General features: G+C 39.0%; 1 protein-coding gene and 1 non-coding gene across 9 annotated transcripts in view; both read right to left on the reverse strand.

The window, feature by feature from the left end:
• The window catches only part of LOC105201053, an 86,066-nt gene that overhangs the window by 33,805 nt on the left and 24,474 nt on the right, over positions 1–27,787 (reverse strand). The gene's annotated exons all lie outside the window — the stretch shown is intronic.
• Positions 10,228–10,303, reverse strand: Trnas-gga. The gene has a single exon. It is a non-coding gene; the product is annotated as a tRNA-Ser (tRNA).

The raw sequence follows: 27,787 nt of genomic DNA on the forward strand, positions 1-27,787 counted from the left end.
CCCCTCCTGCTGCTTTTCTGTCCTTTAATTTCATTATCGCCCTACCAATTTCCTCTCTACTAATCTCTTCTTCCTCCTCTACCCCTCTTCCCATTATCTCCCCTCTTATCCAACACTACACTCCCCCCAGTACCTCTCTAAAGTGTTTATCCCACTCCCCATTTCAATCCCTTCCCTGACTCTCTCTTCCTCCTTCCTTTATTCACTACTTTCCACACATCCCTTTCGAATCTTATTCCTCCTATTTCCCTCTCCCATCTTTCCCTCTTCCTTTTCTTCTTTTCCTCACAATGTTCCCTGTACTTCCTCCACATTTTTTTATATTTTTTCCCCTCTCCCCCTCTCCTCCGCCACCTTTTTAATTTCTCCATAACCTCTCTTTTCCTATCCCTACATTCTTCATCCCACCATCCTCTCCGTTCCTTCTTCTCTTCCTTCTCTACTCTCTCTAATGCTACTTCTACTTTTCTCTTCATTTTCTTCTAATCCTCCCCTACCCCCTCACCGTCCCTGTCTATCTTCCCAAAGTATTCCTCATATTTCTTTTTTCCTTTCTCCGTCCAAACCCCCCTTCTTTCTCTCCCTTTCCTTTTCCCGGTCCTCTTTTCCCTCCGCCCTCCTTCCACCCATACCGTTATCGGCTGATGATCGGAGTCCACCTAGTCTTCCACCTTCATCTTTTCCTCCTTCCTTCTTGTCTCCTCATTCCCAATCACGTAATCTATTACAGTCCCTCCCTTCCTCCTGTATACGTCCATTCCCCCTCTTCATCCCCCTTTACGCTTCCATTCAATATTGACCATCCCAATTCTCCTATAAAACCATATAGCTTCTTTCCCTCTCTATTCACCTTTTCATCCTTCGAGCTCCTCTTTCCCTGTTCTACCCCTCCCTCTTCATCCTCACGTATTCTTCCCCCTTCTCTCTCCGTCCTAGCACTGAAATCTCCCCCTATTAACACTCTCACCCCTTCCTCTCTATCCTTCATCCACATCCTCACGTATTCTTCCCCCTTCTCTCTCCGTCCTAGCACTGAAATCTCCCCCTATTAACACTCTCACCCCTTCCTCTCTATCCTTCATCCACTCTCTCAGCTTCCCCATTTTTTCCTCCAAATCTCTAGTCACATATACTCCTATTAGCCTCCACCACTCTCCCTCTAAATTTATTTTTACTGCTTGTAATTCCTCCTCTTTTCTTTCCTTATCCTCTTTTTCTCTCCCTATCCCTATCCCTTTCCTCATCTCCACAATCATTCCTCCCATTGTCTTCCCTTTCTTACTCTTCCATGCCGCCTCTTGCACTTCCCACACGTATCCTTTTGGCAGCCATTTTCGAACTCTTTCCCATCCCTTCTTCTGTAACCAAGTCTCACTCAGGAACATCACATCCCATTCTTTTAGTCTCTCCCTGAAATCCTTTTCTTTGTTTTCCATGCCTGCCACATTCCAAAAGCCTATCTTATACTTTTAGCCATCTTCTTTTTTCTTATTCCTCTTTTTTCCTATGTTTCTCCTTTTCTATATTTCCTTTTTTTCCCTCTCTCCCTCTCCCTCCGTCCACCACCCTACTAAAAATCCTCTTTCTCTTTTTTCACCCCTCTTGTTTTCTCTATCCCCCTTCCATTCTCTTACTTCTTTTCCGTGCCATTTCCTCAACTCATCCTTAATCTCATCCCATACCCATAATTTCTTCTCAATCCATATTTTCATATATTCTACTCTTACTTTCCTACCTTTCCTCCTTATCCTTTCCGCTTCCTTCCTTATCCACCACTCTATCCTACTCTTCGCTTTTCCCTTCATCACTTCAATTTTCTGTCCTACACTCGCCAATCTTACCCATACCATTTCCCTTCCCTCCTTATCTTTCTTCCCGACTCTCCTTATCCCTTCCACTCTCGCTGTCGCCCCCACTATCTCTCCTATCTCTTTTCTTAACCCCTCTATCCCTTTCTCCTTTGCTTTCACTACTTTTATTATATTTCTCTTCCTCCCTTCCCTTTTCCTCTTTTCCCCCTCTAACTCTATTCTCTTCATCCTTTCTTCTAATTCCTTCATCTCTCCCTTCCTCCTTCTCTCTATCTGCTTTACCTTTTCCTCCTCCTCTTCCTCATTCCTTTCCTCTTTCTCCTCCCTCCCTCTACCTTTCTTAATCTCTTCCACTCTTTTTTCTAAATTGTCTAATCTTTTCCTCATATCTTCCATCCATTCCCTCATCTCTGCTTTCCCCTCCTTCACCTATCTTAATTCCGCTTTAATTTCCTTAAAACTGTCCCTTGCCTCCCTTAATATCTCACTCAACCCCTCTTCTTCTTGCTTTTCCAGCGATCTCAATACCTTTATACTTTTCTTAAAGATATCTGCCTGTAATGCATCTATCTCCTTCCTTCTCTCTCCTCTCTTAAACGCATCTATCAGCGACAGATTATATACTCTATCCCTCATCCCTTCTGCTTTGCTCGGTCTTCCCACCTTCCTCTTCTCCTCCCCTTTCCCCTCCTCTACTTCCCTTTCCCTCTCCTTCCCTTCCTCCATTTCGTCTTTCTTCTAACCCGCCAACTTTCCGTATTCAAGAGTTTATTTACTTGTAGTTAAAAATTTTTGAAGTACTTATTTATTTTAATAATTTTAAATAAAATGTAAATAATTTTTTTTTAAATTAAGTAATCTATTTTTGCAGAAAATATTTACTAGAAAATATGACTCTTTTATATTTAAGATGATCACACTTTTTAATCTAAGAAAACAATTTGATCAAGTTTAATAATATTTTTAGCTTATTTGTAAATCATTTTATAAATTTAGCAAATGTAAAAATACAAAATTATATATTAGGATAATATATCGGTTGCTTAAAAGTTACTCTAATTCCAAATTTCCCGCAACTGCACTTACTCTTTCCTGCTATGCTTCTCACTTCTACTGCCCGATGTCGCTACCCTCCCTCTTTTCTGCTTCCTCTCTACTGTATATACCTACTCTCCCGTATAACCTCCAAATCCTGTCCCACCCTACTATCACTCCTGTCTCACTATTCCCTTACCCCGGCCCTTTACCCTTATTCGCCCTCCTCCACCAGCCTCTTCCCTTTCCCTTCACCTCCTCGCACTCCACCACATCTCACCTTATCCCCTTACTCCGGCTTATCAATCGCACTCTCCCCACACACACACACACACACACACACACACGCACGCACGCGCACGCGCGCGCACACACACACACACACGCACACACGCACACGCACACACGCACACACACACACACACACACACACACACGTCAATCACTCTCGCTACCGGAAACGGAAGTTCATATTGTTGCAGTTTTCAGTGTTAATATTTGAAATCTTTATTCTTATACCCGTATTCATAGTCTCTCCTTAAGGAAATAAGGATTTCTTGTTTCTGTCTTTGTTTTGCATAGAATAAAACGTAGTGAGATAAAGGCAGACAATAAGCATAGAATAAAACGTAGTGAGATAAAGGCAGACAATAACAAGGAATCCTCGTTTCTCAAGGAAGAACTATGAATACGACCGTTAAACTGCTATTAAACTACTAATAAATGCTTACATATGTTAAAGAAATTAAAATTCCTAGGGAAATAGAATTTCCCAAATCCATCATAGGTATGCGATGACATTCAACAAAAAGTTTTACCAATTAATACAGCAGTTAAAAAATTTTTAAGTTAATAGTACATTATGCAACACGGAGCCGAGCTTTGCCGTTCTCGACTGAAAACAATGTTTTCAGTACAAGACGTAGAAGAGCGCGCGATGTGCGCGTAGTGCACCCGTGTCGTTACGGTCCGCAACGACACGAACTGTAACGTATCAGAAAAACACACACTCACATTGTCTACACAATTATACTGCCTCATTTTCAGCTCCGGATACGAATACCAATTTTTTGTACCTGCGCTACACAAACTTGATTATCAATCATCGCATGTGAAATGGAGTAATAATTTTACACTGGAGATGATCCAAAACTGAGAATCAAAACGTCTGTACTATAATAACAATTTGTTAATTATATTAATTCACACAAATATTTTGAATTGGCTGTCATCAACATTACTTCATATTTTAATACAAAATGTTCAAATAACACAGTCATAATCTGTTAAATTGACATTTAAATATTTTAAAAATTTACCACTAAATAAAAACCGGTTTTAACATAAATAAAAAATACTTTTTACTGTGTAGCAAATTTATATTATCCATATACATAATCTTATACAGTAAGGTAAGTGTACACGCCCCGGCAGAAATGGTATCTCTCAACGCTGACGCTCGGCTGCCGCACACATGCAAAGCCACATATGTACGTGTCTCTAGATAGCACGGCGGAGATCGAGGAGTGGGCAGAAAGTGGTAGGGGGCGCTACGATAGTGCATACTCCTCGCTTAAGAAGGTAATACTGCCGTGAAGTGTTTGGATGGAATTGAAATAGAACGGGTATCAACCATGAAATATTTAAGTATAATGCTAGACGATAGACTTCGTGATATATTTTGGACCCTACGCAGAAGCCTCGTTTTTCATAATACTATATATGTAGTATTCTAACTATAGACAGAGTATATGCGAGTAACATATGCGAACAGACCTATTCGAACGTGTTTTGGTCGTTCTTTTTATATAAAATGACTTGCAAAAAATTTTCATTCACACGCAATAGTAGTCCCACAGACACCAACAAAACTTAGCTGATATGTCATTCAAATTCTAGTTCACTAATAAAGTTAATCACTCGAAAGAAGAGATTTCAAACTTTTTTGAACCCCCTGGTCCAAATCTCCTATCTCATTTAGTCTTCGCACAGCAAGCGTTTGAAACTTTATACTCGTTCACCTCCTTGTGTATTTAATAGTTAAATTCAATGTAAAACAATCAAACTTTGTCATAATTTTCTCATTACTTCAAAAATATATAAATTAAATAAAAAATAAGCGAATTATTTGAAGTATCGAGTGAATCTTTTAAGTTTTTTCTAAGTTTTGTTCCTACGATACTTTGTTCCTAAATTACATAAAAATAAAAATTGATATTTTTTTACTTTAAAACTTTATAGTTTAATAAGGTAAATCATCAAGCAAAAACTGATAAAAAATTTTTCAATATATGCTTTCTAAGGTTTAAAATGCTTTTTTTTTAATTGAATATTAGATTATTTTATGTAAAACATCATTTCTTATAAAATGTTTTTTAACTTGAGAAAATGTATAAAAAAAAGGATAAAAGAAAATATTGTTATATGTGATTGGTATATTTTCATATATTTTCAACAATTTTTGAAAACTTTTTTAATATTTAATTGTTCGAGAAATGTAGAAAATATCAAGCGTCCTGAAATGGTAATATATGTAAAGAAGAGTGGGCTAAATCAGACCGTTCCAATCAGACAGTTCCAAATAAGACATTTCTGATTTAAATGAATACGATTAAGCAGATTTACGTGCAATTCATAATGTTAAGTCCTCATGAGATACGAAACATGTGACAGCAGTTTGACAATTTCATAGAATAGACGCGAATATATATTTTCAGCCATCGTGCAAAAAAAAAAAATTTTGTAAATTATTTAAAAAATACTAAAATTTGGAAGGTAATTGATTTAAAATATGCCCCAGTGGTCGAGGTGGTAAGACACCGGGACCGGAGATTCCGGAGGTGCCAGGTTCGAACCCTGGGTGTTATTTTTCGCAATAAATTTCTTAGTTTTTTCAGGGGGGAATGGGTATGTAGATGCAAATCAGTATTAAGTATTATATTAAATTAATTAATTTAATATAAATAGTGATATTACTAATTCTTATTCGACATGCTGTGTTATGACCAAAAATTAATTCGGCGCACATTCTGGTTGAATTTGGAAAAGTATATAAAATCACATAAATAAATATAAGCACTCAGACCTAGCTACGACCGAAGAAGGCTTTCTTACTATCATTGTGTTGTTACACTATAGGTCCAATAACATATTTGATTTAAAATAATTAAAAAGTGTATAATTCAAAAATATCAATCATTTAGCAATAAACTTTTATTGTAAAATTTATTCCAAAGTTCAAAAGAAATCGTATCAAAATCGGATTTTTACATCAAAATTGCAACCTGATCATATATTCGAGTAAGTATTTATGTGTTAATACATTTATATAAATATAACATAATGTACACTCAAATTTTATAAAAAAAATTATTCTGAAAATTTTAGGCTTTTCCAAGAATTTTATTCAAAATTTCAGATAAAATTAGAGAATTTTTCAATGCTGTAAAATAAATTAATTTTATTATACGCCACTTTTATTCTTTATTTATACAATCTAAAAAAAACCATTCTTTTTGTAAATATTAAATTTCAAAATACACCAGAAGAAATATGTATTAATTGGCAACATTATTTCCCAATAATATGTATTTAGATTGAAAGTACAGAATTTAAAAGAAAACACACATTAAACAAACAATGCAAATTTAGAACAATGTATTGTCTCTTATCATTTCTCCCTGATTTTTCAATAAAAATTCGCGAATCATACGATAATGTACGTGAATATATGTAGATATATACGCCATATTTATTAATCGATTTCCAAACAGCACATAATATTTGTAAAACTAAAAAATTATTTATATTAATTACTTGAATATTTTACAAATAATTTCGGAGATACTTCATCAGTTATTAGCAAAATAGAAAAAATATTCCCTAATTTTTTCCAGTATTTTCAGTCACTTTTTGAAAAAATGTTCTAACTAAAACCAAAAAAGAACACCTAATAAAAAGAAAGAAAACTATTAAAATTTTTTAAAATGTATAGAAAATGATTATACATATAAAATGAAATTTGAGTTATTTTTAATGCATTTTTAAAAGAATTTGTATTATAAAACAAAAATCTTATTGCATTTTTGAAATCAGCATTTATCTTTTTTATATGTATATGAAACAAAGATAAAAACATTTCTCACAACAAGTTTGTTGGCATTCAAAAAATGTATGACTATTGAAATATTTTGTAAATATTTTATATAATTTTTCTTATTATAAGTGATTTGAAACAACAAATAATATATCTTAACTTTAAGTCAAGCTATTACAGTTTTCCTTTTAAACTATGTCTGTCAATAGTTTTCTCCAACTCATTCAGATCAAAATTTAAAAAAATAAATTTAAAAAATATTTACAATGTTTCCTTAAATAATTTTAAAAATTATATTTAATAATAAAAATTAAATTAGAAGATTTAGAATTGATTTACAGTAATCTAATTTCATACCAAGCTCATAATTTTTTTTATTCTCTGATTTTTTCCAGTTTTCCCGGTTTTTCCTAGCCGTTAACAATCCTGTTCATAAATTAAATTAAGAAATACTGTATGTATAGTTTAAAGATTTAAAATATTTCATAAATTCGTAAATATATATTTATATGATCTTCAAGGAAAGGCGTAAGTGTCCCCATTCAATTTTGACAAACTTTTAATATGTTATAGTACAGACCAAAATAAGATTTGTTTCTTTTTTGAGGGGGGGGAGGGGGGGAACTCGTTTTAACGTTTAGGGAAATATCGCTATGAAGAAAATCGGTTTTTTCCTTTCGAAACGTATATTGTCAAAACTATAAAAAATAAAAAAAAATATTTTTATTGAAAATTAAATGGCTTAAAAAGTATTTATAAATGTAAAAAAATTATTAAAAAAATTTTTTCAAAATTTTTATTTCTTTTCATAAACAAAACTTATTTTATTACAAATTTAATAGTATATGATAAAGTTATGTTCCAACATTCCCATTTTCCAAAAATAATGTTGTGCCCGTTCGGCCAAGCTTGAGAAGCTGGCCGAAGAAAGATCTATCGATCAGACAGAAAAAGCGCGGCCGGCTTTTGTTCTGTTTCAGGACGCGGAGCCGTCAAGAGATATTCTGTACAATTACGCTACGATTTTATTATATAAAGTTCCACAATTAAAGCTTGAGTTCTTTTCGTAAAGAGTGTTTATTCATTTCGTGTCGCGCGTTCGAGTGTCCTAGCGCGAATGAAGTGTATGCTCGTATCGTCAAGTAAAACAATAATTAAAAACGTCTCTGTAAGTATAGTACGTGTCCGCTTGTTCACACAGTTTTACTCGTATCTTTCCATAATAGAAGATGAAGACATTTCAAGGATAGTCTGCGTAAAGATATAAAAATTTAAAATTTAAATTTAAAAAAATTAAAAAAATACAATTTTAAAGAAATAAAAAATAAATTAAAATTAATCAAAAAATAAAAAAACAAACATTAAAAAAAACAAAACTTATAAAACAAATTGAAAATAAAAACTAAAAACAAAATTAAAAACTAATAAAAAGGTAATTTAAAAAATATTGACTCCTAACTGCTGTTAAAGTATTTATATTAAGCGCTGATTTTTTATACAATTAAACACAAAATAAAAATTCAAAATTCAAAAAGTAATATTTAAAAAGTTAAAACTCAAAAAATAATATTTAAAAAATAAAATTAAAATAAAAAAATAGCTTTAAAATGTTTGAAATAAAATAATAAGAATACACTCTAAATAACAATATAAAATAAAAATAAAATATAAAAGATAAAGTTAAAAACAAAATAACTTTACAAATTTAAAATAAAATAATAAAAAATACAAAAAAATTTTTATTACAAGTTTATAAATATTAAAAATTAAAAACTAATTTAAAAAACTAATTAATAAAAATCAAAAAATAAATGTTTAAAAAATAATTTTAAGTAATTATTATAATAAAAAGTAGTTATTAAATAAAATAAATACAATTATAATTAAATAAAAATACTAATATTTCAAATTTCAATTATATTTATCACATTATATAAAAATTAATTTAAGAATTTACACTTTATGTAATAAATTACTTTTTACTTTTTCACGATATAATCAATTACATAGTTAAATTAGCAGTCGAGAGACGCCATACTAAATATTAGATCTGGGAGTCTATTACAGTTTTCGGGTAAATTCATTCACATGATTTTCGCAATATCATCTCACGTAACTTCAATCAACCAATCACTGTTAAATAAAAATGTGAAATAACTAGGCACTTCCGATATAGTACTTTCATATTTTCACAAGAGATTCAACTCACAGAGATGGAACATAACCTAGTTTACAAATTCAAATAAGAAGGCTTATTCGGTCATAGCTAGATCTTAGTGCTTTATATGTACGTGTAATTTTATATACTTTCTCAGACTCAACCAAACTGCGCGCCGTTACTTTCGGTCATATAGTAACACAGTTATGATCGAATAAGAGTTAGTAATATCACTTTTATTAAATTAAAATTAATTTATTAGGAGTATAAATAAGTTTCCGCCGTTTTTTATCAAAAATTGGGCATTTATTGTGAAAGAACGGTACCTAATGTTTTATTCGAAGTATTGTCCATCGCTAGCCACTACTTTTTCCCATCTTTCTAGCAGCATACGGATACCGCGTCGGAAGAATGCTTCATCTTTTGAAGCTATCCACAAATCGACCCAATTTTTTGTATCTTCATATGATGTGAAGTGTTGCTCAGACAGGCCATGCGCCATCGATCGAAACAGGTAGTAATCAGAAGGAGCAATGTCTGGTGAATACGACAGGTGGGGTAAAACTTCCCAATTGAGTGTTTCCAGGTAGGTTTTGACCGGCGCCGCAACATGTGGACAAGCATTATCATGCAGAAGAATAACTTTGTCGTGTCTGGAGTAGTAGTGGGCGTTTTTCCTTGGTACTCGGCTCAATCTCATCAATTGTGTTCGGTAGAGAGCCCCAGTAATGGTTTCATTCGGTTTGAGCAACTCATAATACACGACACCAAGCTGATCCCATCAAATATACAACATGAGCTTTTTTCCATGAATGTTCGGCTTAGCTGTCGATGTTGAAGCATGGCTAAGTGGTCCCCACCCACAAAGAAATTGACTTCCAGTGGATGTCCATCGCTCTTCCATAGCTCCATGGGACGTCTATCTCCATGGTGGAAGTTAGTTTGTGCTTATATTGTTTGTATGATTTTATATACTTTTCTCAAATTTAATAAACTGCGCGCCAAATTAATTTTTAGTCATAACACAATTCTAAATTGAACAAGATTAAGTAATATCACGTATTATTAAATATTAACCCTCCCCCCCTCCCTAAAAAAAACTGTAAAGAAATTATTGTGAAAAATATCACCTCAGCCAAGGTTCGAACCTGGGACCTCCCGAATCTCCGGTACGGGTGTCTTAGCCAACTCGACCACTGAGGCTGTGGTGATATTTCTCGCAATAACTGACTATGAGTTAGAACGCATGTGATGGCAGCGTGATTTCAAACTAGAGAGATATTCGACCGATACATGTACCTAACATACAAATTCAAATAAGAAGGCTTATTCGGTCATAGCTAGATCTTAGTGCTTTATATATACGTTTTTTTCAGGGGGGAAAGGGTTAATATAGATGCTAGTAATCAAGTATTATTAAGTTAATTTTAATTTAATAAAAGTGATATTACTAACTCTTATTCGATCATAACTGTGTTATATGACCAAAAGTAACGGCGCGCAGTTTGGTTGAGTCTGAGAAAGTATATAAAATCACACGTATATATAAAGCACTAAGATCTAGCTATGACCGAATAAGCCTTTTTATTTGAATTTGTATGTTCGGTACATGTATCGGTCGAATATCTCTCTAGTTTATAACCTAGTTTACAAATGTCAAAGTTTACAGAACGCTTCTCGTGTGACTCATGTGAGCGGCAGAAGTAAATAAAAAGTTAAAAAAAAAAAATTTACATAGATAAACAAAAAAAAATATATTTGGCGCAAGCCGCTACCTCGTCTCTTGATCTTTCCCATTTCTCTACCTTGACAATTATAGTAAAAAATTATCCACAATAAGTAAATATGTATATACAGGGTAATTCAAAACGACCCATGTGCTCCTGTAAAGACGTGTTCTTGTATAAATTTCAAGACAATTTTTCCTGTACAAAAATTTTGTCTGACACTTACTTTTTAAATTATAAGAAAATAAAGTTGTAACAAACTGCCTTTTCGCACCCCCCTCAGACCGCCCACCGTTCGAGGCTGTCCGGCCGAGCAACCGCCGGACAGCGAGAGATCGGCGGGCGCACAGCGCCAACAAAAACATCAAAACCGGCATAGCGCGCGTATACGCATCCGCGCGTCGAAAGATCTCCGCGCGCCGAAAGATCTCCGCGCGCGCGCGCTCCGTAAAGCAACCGAAGTGGCGGTCGCTACCGATCTCGAGCGGCGGGGATTCCCCTTCCGTAACCGCACCGTTCTGTACCCCCGCACCGTCCCTGCCTTCGAGATTCGGATATATAAGCGCCGCCGCTCCGATAGCCGAGGCTTCTTTTCCCGTCCGCCTTCCGTCCGAAAAAGAAGTACATCCTGAGCGCTAGTCGGAGTTAAGAGAACTTAGCTTCCGTCAAGTGATCTTGACAACTAGCCATCCGCTTCCCAGACCGCCGGTTCACGGGCTCAAGTCCACCTTGGGCTCCACCAGGAGATCCTGGTAGCCGGCCTTTCCCGATCCGCTGTACTGCCATGGCATCGACTCACGAATCGGGATGTGGAACTCCGCGCTTCCACCAAGTGATCTTGGCGTGAGTCGATTGCCACCGCCGTATAACATCGCGGTACTAACCGCAGCGCGTCGCAATCGGATTCGAAAGAAAGTACGGACGTACCGCGCGCACGACGTCTCCGGCCGTGGCCGCGGCCTTCGGCAAAGCCACGGCACTAGCACGTCAACAGGGATTCTGAATTCCAAGAAGCTCGACTCGGAGTCCCTCACTTGTAAATAAACACCGCCTGTAAATATCGCGTTTAAATCCGTCCGTTCCGATCACCGCGTTCGACTTTCCGCCTTTGTTTGTCCGCGCGTTCTGATTTTCCGTTGTCCGTCCGCGCGTAAATATAAGCCTTTGTTACGTCCGTCCGAACGTCATCGTCATTCGTCCGTCCGCGCGCCGCGCCCAGAACGCCGCTATCTTGTACCGCACCGTTTACGCGGAATAAAGAGTATTTTATCAACCATCCACGACGTCTAGTTCTCTTGGCGACCTCCTCCGCGTCCTCGTCCGCCAAACTCACGTCGCCCCGTGCGCGGAAAAATCAGGTCGTTACAAAGTTAACGAATTACGAGCCGTGTAGACTCTAAATCATTTATCATTTATTTCTTTAAATTTTTATTTGCACCTTCAGTTTTCGTCAAGAAATAGAACTAGATTCAAATTTCGTCTTAACTGTATTCATCCTTTCATTCTTTCCTTACTCTCTTCCTATCTTACTCAATCTTCCTCATTCCCTTCCACTTCCCTTATTCCTATGTTACACCTTTAATGATACATCCTATAAACCTATATATATATATATATATATATACGCACGCACGCACGCACGCACGCACGCACGCACGCACGCACGCACGCACGCACGCACGCACGCACGCACGCACGCACGCACGCACGCACGCACGCACGCACGCACGCACGCACGCACGCACGCACGCACGCACGCACGCACGCACGCACGCACGCACGCACGCACGCACGCACGCACGCACGCACGCACGCACGCACGCACGCACGCACGCACGCACGCACGCACGCACGCACGCACGCACGCACGCACGCACGCACGCACGCACGCACGCACGCACGCACGCACGCACGCACGCACGCACGCACGCACGCACGCACGCACGCACGCACGCACGCACGCACGCACGCACGCACGCACGCACGCACGCACGCACGCACGCACGCACGCACGCACGCACGCACGCACGCACGCACGCACGCACGCACGCACGCACGCACGCACGCACGCACGCACGCACGCACGCACGCACGCACGCACGCACGCACGCACGCACGCACGCACGCACGCACGCACGCACGCACGCACGCACGCACGCACGCACGCACGCACGCACGCACGCACGCACGCACGCACGCACGCACGCACGCACGCACGCACGCACGCACGCACGCACGCACGCACGCACGCACGCACGCACGCACGCACGCACGCACGCACGCACGCACGCACGCACGCACGCACGCACGCACGCACGCACGCACGCACGCACGCACGCACGCACGCACGCACGCACGCACGCACGCACGCACGCACGCACGCACGCACGCACGCACGCACGCACGCACGCACGCACGCACGCACGCACGCACGCACGCACGCACGCACGCACGCACGCACGCACGCACGCACGCACGCACGCACGCACGCACGCACGCACGCACGCACGCACGCACGCACGCACGCACGCACGCACGCACACACACACACACACACACACACAAGGGGTGGACAAAATAATATGAATAGCGAACATATACACAATATTTATTTATTAATAAGGTATTGGGCCACCATTTGCTTGTAGAACAGCTGCAATTCTTCGCGGAACAGATTCATAGAACATCTGAATAGTTTCCAACGAAATGTTGTTCTATTCTTGTACCAAAGCATCTGCCAATTGCTTCAATAATGTTGGAAATGGTAATATGCTCCTTATTCTCTGCTCTAAAACTCCCCACAACGGTTCAATTATGTTGAGGTCTGGCAATTGTACTGGCCAGGAAAGATGTTTGATGATATTCTAATGCTACTCAAACAAAGACTGAACTTTTTTGGCTGTGCGTATGGGCGCATTATCATCTTGGAATATGGCAGTGTTTGGCAGCAGTATGCTAGTCATAGAACTTCATTAAGAATGTCGAGATATTCATTCGCACTAATCCGGCTAGTAATGTGAATAAGAGGACCAGCTGAATACCACGATATAGCTACCCAAATCATAACGGAACTTCCATGCTTGACTGTAAGAAGCAGGCAGTCCGGATCGTAAGCTTCTTTTGGGATTCTCCATACATAAACCCGGCTGTTAGTAGGAAACAATGATTCATCGGACGATACCACATTCTTCCAATCATCAAGTGTCCAGGTTTCATTAACGTGGCACCACTTCTTTCGCAGCTTAGCGTTGGCATCCGTTATAAGGGGTTTTGCAATTGAAGATCTTTCATAAATGTTAGCTTTGTGGAGCTCCCGCCGTACTGTTTTTGTTAAAACAGTATTACTCAGGTAAACGTTGAGTTCTGCTGTCACTTTTGTCGCAATAGTTTCATGTTGTCTGGCCACAATCTTTTTTAATATTCGTCGGTCTCTATCAGTTAACTTTGGGTTTCATCCACTATTCCTCTTCGCCAATAATGTTTTACCATGTTTCGTGTATGCTATCATTACCGTGGATACTGTCGCTCGTGAAACGTTAAACAGTTCAACTGTTTTCGTCACAGACGACGCCCCCGCTAACCGAGCACCAACGATTTGCCCTCTTTCGAAGTCTGAGAGATCACGCATTTCACCAATCGCTTGCTATAACCGTCACAGAACAAAGCGTATAGTACACTGAAATATAACCTACAAGACCTGCCACGTAAACTGCGCATTACATATGCATTATTTACACGGCAGCAGTGTTGCCAACATACAACAAACTGTATAATATTCATATTATTTTGTCCGACCCTTATATATATATATATATATTTTGTGACGTGACATTCTGTTCGGCTGTCCGTCACAGGGATGATAAGATCCGGGGAGCGCACGATACGGCTCTACGTCCTCTCGGCTCGGAGCAGGACGTGTCGGCGCGTGCGCTAATAATTTCACGTCTTTGTTTTGTGTGCGTGTGTTCGTCCCTGAAATTTTAGCGACGCCTTGCAGAACGGCGGCTGACGATTAATGATTTTGTATCGACGAAATCTCACCCGACAAGAAGACTGCAAAAAGAAGAACATACTGCCACTCGGAATTTTACGGATCGTGCGCAGAATCGCAGTAGCGCGCACAAGTGATCTCAATTTATTTAATTAATTCACCTCTTACCGTCGTGCCCATACGCAACAATAAGACCGCTGAATATTGCAGGACGCAAAGAAGGAAAGTCAGACGAAGGGGACGTCGAGACTCCACACAGATCATCGCGTGAAAAACCCCAAACAAGGAGCTGCGAGATGTTCCTGATTTGGTCCCGAGCGCAAAGGCAGCGGACAACAAAGAGTCCGTAAAACTAGCCGTCCGGCCTCGGAAAAACCATGGGAAGAATCGCGAGCTGCCCGAAAACACCGACTTACCTCGAATTACGCACCGCAGCACAACAATCCGATTAAAGACCGCGTGATAAGGCGGAATATATAGCAAGGCGCGACGAGCCCCCGTGCATAAGGCAAAAAATCCTGCGTGCCGCCTGCCAAATTTTCTCGCGCTATCGATCACTTCGCTGTGGATCGTCGTGTGTAAACCATCACAAGGGACGACCTGAGCTGCTTCCGCTTTGCCTATGAAGACAATCTTTGGAGCAAAGCCAGCGTCGTAGTGAGACAAACAAGACTATTGTAAAGCCACCAATTTTGCGGATCGGTCGCGCGCGCGGTGGTCGTAATTAGAGTCCGTGTTTACTGTAAGATTTTCCGCTGAAATTGGAGCACGCAGGTAATCGCGTGCTGTCCGCGTGCTCATCGTGCGCCTCATCCGATCAAGTTGCGTCTTAATTTTCTTTGGTTCCGTTTACTGAGAGCGTCGCCGACGCCACAGCCAAGTCGCGTTAATTGTAATACTCTTACGTGTTGTTCGTAGTCGTGTTTAGATGTGTCTGTTTAGCGATTGCGTAGTTCCGATCGCATACTTCGAGCCAAGTCGCTATGTATTCTTGTGCAGAATAAGAATGCGCGTGTAGAGTTTTAAGTGTGCACGGCGTATATTGTCCGCTGTTAATTAGAATTGAATCCTGACTCTCTCCGTTTTGTGAGCTCGTACCGACAACCGCGTGGTATTTTCTGGCCGCGCCCGTGTCGTGAAAAATTGTTCCAAAGTGATTTAATGTCCGAGATCAGCAGAAATATATTTGTTAATTGTCCAATTAATTTATGTGTTCTCTTTAAACTTCCTCGCTTTCTTCTATCTTCCCGCCCGCAACAAACCACCCTCTCTGCCAATTCCATGGCTAAGCTACCGGTTAAGAGAGCCCGTCATTGCCCGTGACGCAATAAAATATTTTCGGGTTTGATAGCAAGGAATTTCAACGAACGGCAACCTTGTCGTATAAGAGATACATATATACACGCACGCACGCAATATATATATATATATATATATATATATATATATGCTACGAGCCGAGCCGTCCCTACGAGGCGAGTTCGAGCTGCGGTGTGAATAAGGCCGTGAAGCGTTCTCCTTGACAACGGCCTTGTTTATTAAAAAAATGAACTGTCTGTGATTTTGGAGTTTGGTGTGTGATGATATGGTCGTGTTTGGTGGTTAACAATTAAAGTGATTTTGTGTTTGATAAAGAAGTCTAGTTCTTTTCCGGAGTGAGAGCGCGAGTAAACAAGTACCCCTTTTTGCTCGTAACATTTTGGGGGCTCGTCCGGGATCGAACGGACGGACAGAGAGAAACGACATACAATGCCTCTTACAAATACCCCACGCCGAGGGATCTGCACACGTTCCTCGGGAGACGCCGGGCATGCAATGTTAACAACGAGAATTGAGCGGACTCCTGAAAGTGTTGAAGGTGAAACGTCGAGCGCGGAGACGCTTCTTCGGACGGCGATGGAGGAGCTTAAACAGATGCGCGAAGAGCGCGCGCTACAGATACGGCAGCAGGAGGATCTTGTGACGCTTCTGCGACAACGAGAAATGGAACTCCGGCATCTTCAAGAAAACCAGCTAAGTCTTTCTTGTAATAGTGCCGCTAATAAAACCAGAGATGCACGCGAGAACATTTTGCCTCTTGAGAGAGAAACTGTTATCACGGGAGAGGAGGAAACCTCTCGAATTTTGTTAAACAATGAGTCGGGTCTTAAATTAAAACCAGATACTTTTGACGGAAGTACTCCGTTACGTGAATTCTTTTCGCAGTTTAACTTAATTTCTCGGGCGAGTCGTTGGAATGAGGAGACGAAAACTGCCGTGCTCGTTTCGTGCTTAAGAGGAAAAGCTCGCGCGGTATTAGAAAATGTTCAAGATTTGGATAATTTTAAATTCGCGGAATTAAAATCAAAATTAGAATTGCGATTCGGGGAAATTCATTCTCTACAAAGTTATTACTGTCAATTTACGAATAGGAAACAAAAGTTTGGGGAAAATTTTGCTGCTTTTGGGGCAGAAATTGAGAGATTGTCTCAATTTGCGTATCCCGAATGTCCACATTCCGTTCGGGACAAAATTGCTTGTGCACAATTTGTTTCTGCGATATCGGACGGTTTCATAAGGAGAACTCTTCAGTTAGAGGGAATATCATCTTTAAAAGTAGCGATCGAAAGAGCCAAGACAGTAAAATCTATCCAGGAAAGTTACTTTGAACAGAAAAAGAGAAGTAATTTTAACTTTTATAAAAGAAAAGAGAATTATTTCAGTTTAAGGAAAGGAGAGAGTGATGTTGAAAAAGAAGAGAAACAGGGTAAAGATGGAAATAAAAGTAAATTCATAAAACAAAATGGAAATGGAAAAAGATACGAAAATAAAAATCGAATGGAATGTTGGCTTTGCGGGAAAGAGGGACATTTACGTTTTGAATGTCCCGGGAAATTGGGAAACGGGGTATAGTCGAACTTGACGGGGTGAGTTTGACTAAGAGAAGAAGAGCCCCGAGGGTTATGGGAAAGAGAATTAAACATTCCTATAGATTAAACAGAATTAAATGTAATTTAAATGAGTTTTGCTATTCTGGAGAAGTAAATAATAAATATTGTGTCTTTAAAATAGATACGGGCTCTGGTGTATCAATTTTAAATAGTAGTTTTGTCGATTTTAATAAACAGAAAGTCGAGATTTTTGATTGTGGTTTGAAATATCCTACGGAGGAGAAAATTTTAATTAAATACAAGACAGTTGTGAAAGTTCAACTTGGAGATTATTCTGTAGAGATTCCAATGTTAATTGCTGACATTAGTGATGATTGTATTTTAGGAGTAGATTTTCTTAAAATCGTGAATTTAAAAAATGTATTTGATTCCGCTTTTGGAACTCAATTTTTATCTAATGAAAAAAATATTTTAAGATGTTCTCGTATGGAAAGTTTTTCCAGGGAAGTTTCTGATATTTTGAAAGAGCTTTTTATTAAGGATTCAGAAAATTTGGAGGAAAGTCAGAAAGAAATTTTTGCGAAATTTTTGATTGAATTTCAGGATGTATTTTCTGATGAAATTGTTGCAGGGAATTGTGATATTGTTGAACATGTCATTAATGTAAAAGATTCTTCCCCAATAAAACAGACACCTCGACGGATTCCAATTCATTTGCGAGAAGAGGTAAAAAAAATTATTCAGGATATGAAGGAACATGGAGTTATTAGAGAATCTCGAAGTCCCTGGGTTTCTCCGGCGGTCTTGGTAAAAAAGAAAGATGGAACTATCAGATTTTGTGTGGATTATAGGAAATTAAATGATGTTACTAAAAAAGATTCTTTTCCGTTACCGAGGATTAATGACATCTTCGATCAATTAACAGGTAACGATTGGTTTTCCTCTTTAGACTTAAAAAGCGGCTATTGGCAAATAAAAATTTCTTCAAAAGATAAAGAAAAGACTGCCTTTTCTATCGGTAATGGTCTTTGGGAATTTAATGTGATGCCTTTTGGATTGTGTAACGCCCCTGCGACTTTTGAAAGATTAATGGAGAAGATTTTGCAAAATTTATTATCAAAGATTTGTTTAGTTTACCTCGATGATGTTATTGTATTCGGCAAAAATTTTGAAGAAATGTTGGAAAACATGAGAAAGGTGTTTCTTCGAATTCGCTCCGCGAACTTAAAGATTAATCCTAAAAAATGTGTTCTTTTTGGAAGAAAAATTAAATACTTAGGTCACATTGTATTAGTTGAGGGCGTTACAACGGATCCAGAAAAGATTGCAACTGTAAAAGATTGGCCAATTCCGCATAATAAAAAGCATATTCGTAGTTTTTTAGGATTTTGCTCATATTGTCGTAGATTTGTTAAAGAATTTTCGTCTATAGCTAAACCGTTATATGCTTTAACTGAAAATCAAGTAAAATTCTTTTGGGATGAGGAATGTCAGAGAGCTTTTGATAAGCTGAAACTTGCATTAACATCGTCTTTCTTTTCCAAAGGGAGACGGGGAATTTGTTTTAGATACTGATGCTTCAAATGTAGGAATTGGCGCAGTCTTGTCACAAAAGCAAGGTGAAGAAGAAAAAGTCATTGCTTATTTTAGTCGAGTATTTTCCAAAGCTGAAAGGAATTATTGTACAACGCGTCGAGAATTGTTAGCTATTGTTAATTCTATAAAAACTTTTCGTCATTATCTTTACGGACGGAAATTTACGGTCCGAACGGACCATATTTCTCTAAAATGGTTAATGTCCTTTAAAGATTTAGAAGGACAGCTAGCCCGTTGGATGGAAAGGCTTCAGCAATATGAATTTGAAGTGATCCATCGGAAAGGTCAATATCATAAAAACGCTGACTGTCTTTCTCGACGACTGTGTGAAGATTACAGGTGTCAATATTGTGCTAAGGTGGAAATGAGAAATAGCTTATTAGAGGAAGGGATTGTAAGACGTCTTATTTTGGAAGGAGAAAACTTAGAAGAGTGGCAAAAAGATCAAAAAGAAGATCCTAGCATTTCTTTCATCTATCAAAACAAAGTCTCAGGAGAACGACCTTCGTGGACAGAGGTTGCTTCTAAAGATGCTTCTTGTAAAATCTATTGGTCATATTGGGATGCACTTGTTTTGAGAAATGGTATTCTTTATAAGAAATGGGAGTCTCCAAATTTGAAATCAAAAGTTTTGCAACTAGTTGTTCCGCGTACGCATATTAGACGAATTTTAGAAGCGCACGATTCTTCTACTGGAGGTCACTTTGGGATTAATAAAACTCTGGAGAAAATTCGTAAAAGATTTTTCTGGGCTACGTGTAAACAAGATGTTGAAGAATGGTGTAGAACTTGTAGAATTTGTGTTTCTAAAAAGGGTCCTTCAGGAAAAGGAAAATCTCCCTTACAAATTTATAATGTAGGAGCTCCATTTGAGAGAATACAAATGGATATACTTGGGCCTCTTCCTCCAACTTCTTCTGGAAATAAGTATTTACTCGTTATCGTTGATTGTTTTTCCAAGTGAGTAGAAGCCTTTCCACTTAAGAATATTAGGACTAATACGATAGCAGAGATTTTAGTCAAAGAAGTTATTTCTAGACATGGAGTTCCTTTAGAAATTCATACCGATCAAGGAAGGAATTTTGAATCTAAAGTGTTTTTGGAATTAATGCGTATACTTGGAATTAGGAAAACAAGGACGACTCCCTTACATCCTCAGTCTGATGGACAGGTAGAGCGCCAACATCAGACTATAATTAGTTATTTACCAAAATTTATTTCCGAAAATCAACAGGATTGGGATCATTGAGTTCCAATGTTTCTTCTAGCGTACAGATCTTCAAAACATGAAACCACTGGTGTAACTCCTGCTGAGTTATATTTTGCCCGAGATTTAAGACTTCCTTTAGATTTGTTGCGAGGAAGTCCTCCAGAATTTGAAAAAAATTCTGATGAAGATTATGTTAGAGGGTTAAGAAAAAAGTTGGAATCGATACATAATGACGTTAGGGAACGAATGGATTTAAGGTCTACTCGAGTGAAAAACAGGTATGATCGAGGGGTTAAGCAAATTCTTTTTCAGGAAGGGCAAAAGGTTTGGTTGTTTAATCCTCGAAGAGTTAAAGGGAAAGCTCCTGAGTTACAAAGAAATTGGGAGGGTCCTTATAAGATAATGAGGAAACTTAGCGAAGTGGTATTCTGTATCCAGAAATCATTGAGACATAGGAAAAAAGTGGTTCATGCGGATAGGTTAGCACCGTATTTGGAAAGGCAATTGGAGTAAGAATAGAGAATCAGAGCCCGCAAAATTTATTTGTTGTTGATTTGGAAGTGACACAGACAACGCTTAAAGTCCCCGTGACAGGAGATTATCATAAGATTCAGCATTTTAGAAGACAACACTCGGTAACCTATAACTGAGATCCGGGGTTGAACAAATGGGTTTGTCTTACAAATGGGTCTCAGAAGTGGACGACGCTCGGTAACCTGTGGCAGGAGCCCAGGGTAGAGCAGGAAATCGTCATTTTGGTTTGAATCGTGGATGTTGAGTTACCCAAAGTAAAAAACTGGGGTAGGAAAAAACATCTAAACATTTTCTTTTTCTCCTAAAAAAAGTGAGTTTTGGAATAATGCGAGCGACGCTCGGTAACCCGTGTCAGTAACCCGGGGTAGAGCAGCAAGTCGTCGTGTTTTTCTAGAAATCTTCACCTTGGGAGATGAGTTCATAGGATGTCTGACTAAAGCTTTTTCTTTTCAGAGTTATGTTATTTACAAAAGAATACTTGTCGGATTTTGTTTTTCATTTCAGTTCTAAGGCTCCTTTGAGATGATGTACATCGTATAGAGAGTCACTGAAATATTTCTTGTTCTTAAGAAGACCGTCTCGCCCCGGTGTTTTTGATCCAAGGTTTTCCGCGGGCCCTAGGGCAAATGCCGAGACGGGGACTTGGGGAGCCTTTATGGCGATGAGTCCTTGGAAAATTTAGTCTTCTCCTCCCCCTTGTCCGAAAAACGAAAAGACAAGCGCACAAGCTAGAAATTGAAGAGCTTTTGGAAATCCTTGGCGTTAGTTGTCGGGACGACAACCTTGAAGAAGGGGGATAGTGTTACGAGCCGAGCCGTCTCTGCGAGGCGAGTTCGAGCTGCGGTGTGAATAAGGCCGTGAAGCGTTCTCCTTGACAACGGCCTTGTTTATTAAAAAAATGAGCTGTCTGTGATTTTGGAGTTTGGTGTGTGATGATATGGTCGTGTTTGGTGGTTAACAATTAAAGTGATTTTGTGTTTGATAAAGAAGTCTAGTTCTTTTCCGGAGTGAGAGCGCGAGTAAACAAGTACCCCTTTTCAAAATGTTACGAGCAAAAAAGGGTACTTGTTTACTCGCGCTCTCACTCCGGAAAAGAACTAGACTTCTTTATCAAACACAAAATCACTTTAATTGTTAACCACCAAACACGACCATATCATCACACACCAAACTCCAAAATCACAGACAGTTCATTTTTTTAATAAACAAGGCCGTTGTCAAGGAGAACGCTTCACGGCCTTATTCACACCGCAGCTCGAACTCGCCTCGCAGGGACGGCTCGGCTCGTAACAATATATATATAATATAAATTGTTAGAGAAATACCAATACCCCTTAATTAAGGAACTACAGTACTATAGTTCTGTTGCACGTGCCACAAAACTTCTTAAAATATAATACATTAGCTATTTACAGAAACAAGTTGATACAATTAACCTTCTGTCCTATCTTTTTCTTATTCTTCCTCTTCTTCCGCTCCTATATCCTCAGTCATTCTTCTCACCTTCTCAGCGTCCTTTCTTTGCTTATCTACTTTTCTTATCCAATCAATTCCCTCCTTCTTTCCAGACATTAAGGACGTTCTTGTCGAGCATTCTTCCTTAATATGGAACCATGTCTTCTTTTTTTCGTTACAAATTCTTCATAGTAATTTGCCTTCCTCTTCCCAATATCTTTCTCCTCTCCATTCGTTGCAGCATCTAAACCTAGCTATTATTTGAAGTCTTTCCATCTTCCCTTTCCGTTCCAGGTACTTTGGTCTCTCTTCCATCTTCTACTTTTTATAGTCTCTTGCTGACTTTGACTCTTCCAACATCTTTTTCCTTTCTTCCTCCTTCCTCTTTTTAAAATTGTTTCCCCATATTCCTATTAAATCTTGTCCTTTGTCTTCCGAAGCTTCTCTTTCCCATTTGCTTGTTCCTCCTGCAAGCATTTTTTCCATTTTTTTCCCCATCTTGTGTTTTCTCATTCTCTTTTTTCCATTTCTCTTCTGCATTCTTTCAAAATTTCATTTCCTGTACTTTTTTAAAATTTCTCCTGATATTTTAACACTCTTCAGCCTGCTCTTCAATACTTATCAGATCCATTCTTATTTCCTCTCTTTCTATTAGGAGTACAAATTGAAAACCGCCGTTTTCCAGTAGATGGCGCCAGCGGTAAATGCTGGCGCCAAACGTTAGATCAAAAATTTTTAATGTAAGGTCAGGCATCTGGCAACAATTCCTTATCATTGCAGTTGTGAATTTTTATCGGCGTTATATATTTTTTGGTGATCGAAAATGTCGAAATTTGTGCCCAATAAGCGTCATTTGCGGGAAGTTTTGCTTTTTGCCTTCAATTCGAAAAAATCTGCGGCTGAGGCGAGTCGAATGATTGTAAAAACTTATGGTGAGGCTTCCATTAGTGAAAGAATGTGTCGAGAATGGTTCCAACGCTTCAAAAGTGGTGATTTCGGCGTAGAAGACAAGGAGCGTCCCGGACAGGTGAAAAAGTTTGAAGACGCACAATTGGAAACATTACTGAATGAAGATTCATCTCAAACGCAACAGGAGCTTGCAGATTCATTGGGCGTGACTCAGCAAGCTATTTCACATCGTTTGAAAACCATGGGAATGATCCAAAAGCATGGACACTGGGTGCCATACGAATTAAAGCCGAGACGTCAAACGGCGTTTTTTCGCGTGCGAACAGCTGCTCCAACGGCAAAAACAGAAGGGTTTTCTGCATCGTATTGTAACCGGCGATGAAAAGTGGATCCATTATGATAATCCAAAGCGAAAAAAATCGTGGGGCTACCGCGGCCATGCATCAACATCGACGGGCAAGCCAAACATCCATGGCTCGAAACTCATGCTGTGTATTTGGTGGGACCAGCTCGGCGTGATTTATTATGAGCTGTTGCAACCGGGTGAAACCATCACAGGAACTTGCTACCGAACACAACTAATGCGTTTGAGCCAAGCATTGCAGGAAAAACGGCCACAATACGAGCAAAGACACGAAAAAGTGATGTTGCTGCACGACAACGCTCGGCCACATGTTGCTCAGGTCGTTAAAACCTATCTGGAAACATTGAAATGGGACGTCTTACCTCCGCCGTATTCTCCTGACATCGCCTCTTCAGATTACCACTTGTTCCGATCAATGGTGCATGGCCTGGCTGAGCAGCACTTCCATTATTACGAAGAGGCCAAAAACTGGGTCAATTCGTGGATCGCCGCAAAAGACGAGCAGTTTTTTCGACACGGGATTCGTATGCTGCCCGAAAGGTGGGAGAAAGTAGTGGCCAGCGATGGACAATACTTTCAAGAATAAGTATGTAACCATTTTTCAACAATCAATCCTCAAATTTTGACAAAAAACGGCGGTTTTCAATTTGTACTCCTAATATGTATCCTGGTATACATTTTTCAAATCCAGTTATCCACCTTATGTACCTTTCTTGTAAAGCCTCGACTGGTTTTGTTTCCTCTCAGCCCCATACTTCTACTCCGTACATTACTATAATCTTAATCAAGACGTTAAACATTATCATCCTTCTTTCTCAGTCTCCCCAATTTTCCTTTCGTCCTCCCATGTGCATACAACCAAGCTTCATTTTTTAAATTATCTTCTCCTGCTGCTTTCTTTTTCTTCAGTCTTCTAATTACCTTTTCTACTTTCCTTTCGCTTATTATGATTCTTCCTTCTCTTCTCTCCTTTCTTGTGCTTCTTTTCATTCTTCTTGTTTCCTTCCTCATCCAGCAGTTTCATAAAGTGTCTGATCCATTATTCTTTCTCTATTTCTTCATCTGGGCTTTCTCTTTGCTGTCTTTGTTTTTTTTATATATTTAAGCACCTCATTTCTGTCCTTTATTTCCATTAGTTTCTCCTGTTCTTTTTTCTCTTCTTCTTGCTTCATCTTGCATAATTCTTTGTGTTATTTAGCTTAAATGTATGCTTTCCTTTCTACCCTGCCTTTCAGCATTCTCTTAAAAGCTTGTTTAGTGCTGTTTTACTCTCTCTGCATCCCACCATGCTCTTCAACCTGGTACCATGCTCCTCTCCTTGATCTTTTTCTTCTGTATCGCCTTTTTCATTTCCTTCGTCAGCTCCTCCCATTCTTCTCTTGCACCCGCTGCTTGCTCCCTTCTGTCCTCCAGCTTATCCCTGTATACTCTGCATCCATCTTCCATCCAATCTTCAATCTCTCTCTCCTCTTTCTTTTTTTCCTTTTCCGATTCCATTTGTACTTCTAGAGTTAGCTCTATTGGCCTGCGACTCTGTTCTATCCGCTATCTTCATACTTTCTATTTCTTCCCATGCCTCTGCATTGCATATCGCATAGTCAATCACCGATATTCCAAGTTTTCCCACAAAGGTTAACTCTCCTTCCTCATCTCCGTTTTTATTTCCATTCAGGATTCCTAGACCTAACTCTTCCACTTTTTTTATTAGGTCTCTTGCTTGTTCATTACCTTATCCTTGGATTTTCTTTCCTCTTCCTCGTCCTCTTCATTCCACACTATGCTTCCTTTCTCCACAATTCTAGCATTAAAATCTCCTATTATGAATCTCTTCTATTCTCCTCTTTCTATTTCCTCTTCCATTGCTTCTAGTTGGCTTTTCTTATCCATTTTGTTGTATATGGATATTATTTTCCATGTTTCTTCCTTCAGTTTAATTTCTATACTCATCAAATCTTTTTTCTCTTTTTTAAAATCTTTTATCGCTATCGTTTTCCTCACCCCTCCTTACCAGCATTCCTCCTGCGCTCCTGCCCTTTACTTTATTCCTCTTAGCATCTTGCATTTCCCATCTGTAGTTTTTCGGTAACATCTTGTTCATTTTTCTCCATTTCTTATCTTCAATCCATGTTTCTGTTAAGTTTATGATGTCAGAATTTCCTAGATATTCCCAGAACTCTTCGTCTTTATTGCCTAAACCTGCTACGTTCCAATTAAAGGCAACAGGAAATTATTTTCAATTTCCTGTTGCCTTTAATTGCTTCTTTCTCTTTTAGATTCTTTTGCTTGTTGCCTGCCCGCCTACCCTTACCTCTGTTTCCATATACTGCAGTTTGTCCCTGCTGTTTGTGAAAAACCTACTTTACCAAATTATTTTTGTACTCGTTCCATTTATACCATACTCCGTTTATTCTTAATTTCCAATATTTCAATTTCCAATTAAAGGCAACAGGAAATTGAAAATAATTTTCTGGAACGTAGCAGGTTTAGGCAATAAAGACGAAGAGTTCTGGGAATATCTAGGAAATTTTGACATCATAAACTTAACAGAAACATGGATTGAAGATAAGAAATGAAGAAAAATGAACAAGATGTTACCGAAAAACTATTTATTTTTACCTCTAATTTTTCATTTTTCTCTTTCTCTTTTTTTGTTATTGCTACTATTTTTCTTTGTACTTCTATCTCTTTAAACGTTCTGTCGTGTTCAATGTACACGCCAGTGTTGCCGAGCTTACTCTTATTCTTCATTATGTTTATTTTTTGTTCAAAGCTGCCTATCTTTGCTGTTATCATGTTGCCTCTTCCTATTTTCCTCGCGTATTTCACCTCTGCTTTTACTTTTATTTTCTCTTCAATGAAATTCTCCAAGTCTTCTCTCAGTTTCTGCCCGTATTCCTTGCATACTATCCCTTTTATTATTGTTATTCTTTCTATCCTCTCTATCCTTTTTCTCCGTCAAATCTTCCATCTTTTTAATCATGCTTTCTTCTGTGCTGCCTCTGTCTACCAGGTCATTTAACTTTTTCTCTATTTTTCCGATTCTCTTGTCATTTTTCGTCTCGTCCATTTCTTCTCCCATATTTTCAGCCTCTTTTCCATAACTTCGAGTCTTTCCCTATCCTTCTTTCTCTCTATTCCTATTTCCTGCTTAAACTGCCTCACTTCTTCTCTTAAATCGCTGCTCTCCTTACTCATCTTTCCTGCCAACCTCTCATTTTTTAACTTCATTCTGTTCGTACTTTCTGCCATATATATTAGCATGTCTTGATTTCATAACTTTCAACTTTCCTGTATCCATTGCTTCGGCGCTTAGCTCACCTACTCGGTTCAACCTTTCCTTCTATCTCCCTTCTACTTTCGGACTCAACTGGGCGGCATTGTTACGACGTGTCTCCTCTCCTTCTTCCTCTTCTGCTGAGTGATCTCTCTTCCTCTTCTGCTGAGCGATCTCTCTTCCTCCCGTAGAAGTCGAGGATCGACCCCTTCCACTCTCCCTTTGCAATGTTTCCGCGTTGCTTGGCCTGCCTCTCCTGCTTGCTTCTCGCTATCCTTTTTTTCCTAACAAATTCTCCGCTCTCTCGCCCGCCTTCCATTCCGCCTCACCTACCTCTCCTGCTGTCTGTCCTCTTCTTTGGTTTTCTCTTCTATACTGTAGACGGCGGCACTAACCTCTCTCGCCTTCTTCATGCACAGCTTTCCTCTCCTAATCTCACTCTTCCAATGAGTTTCCTTTCGCTTTTGTTAGCCTTTCTCTTGATAGATTTTCTTCACTTTATATCTCGCTCTACTGTCTTCCTGTTGCTCTTTTTCGATTTTCCGCTTTCGCCCGCTCTCTCCTGCACTCTAGTTAAAGCTTGCGGTTATTCAATACGCACGTAATTACTACTACTAGCTTGTTGCGCCTTCCGAGGCATGCACAGAACCAACATCTTATAATTTACGTCTTATAATTTATATTATAGAAAGTATATTATTCTTCGGAATAAATCTGCTTGTTAAGGCCTAATTATTAAACTTTATAAATAATTTTA

Source organism: Solenopsis invicta, chromosome 3, assembly GCF_016802725.1.
Source record: "Solenopsis invicta isolate M01_SB chromosome 3, UNIL_Sinv_3.0, whole genome shotgun sequence".
Taxonomy (NCBI): domain Eukaryota; kingdom Metazoa; phylum Arthropoda; class Insecta; order Hymenoptera; family Formicidae; genus Solenopsis; species Solenopsis invicta.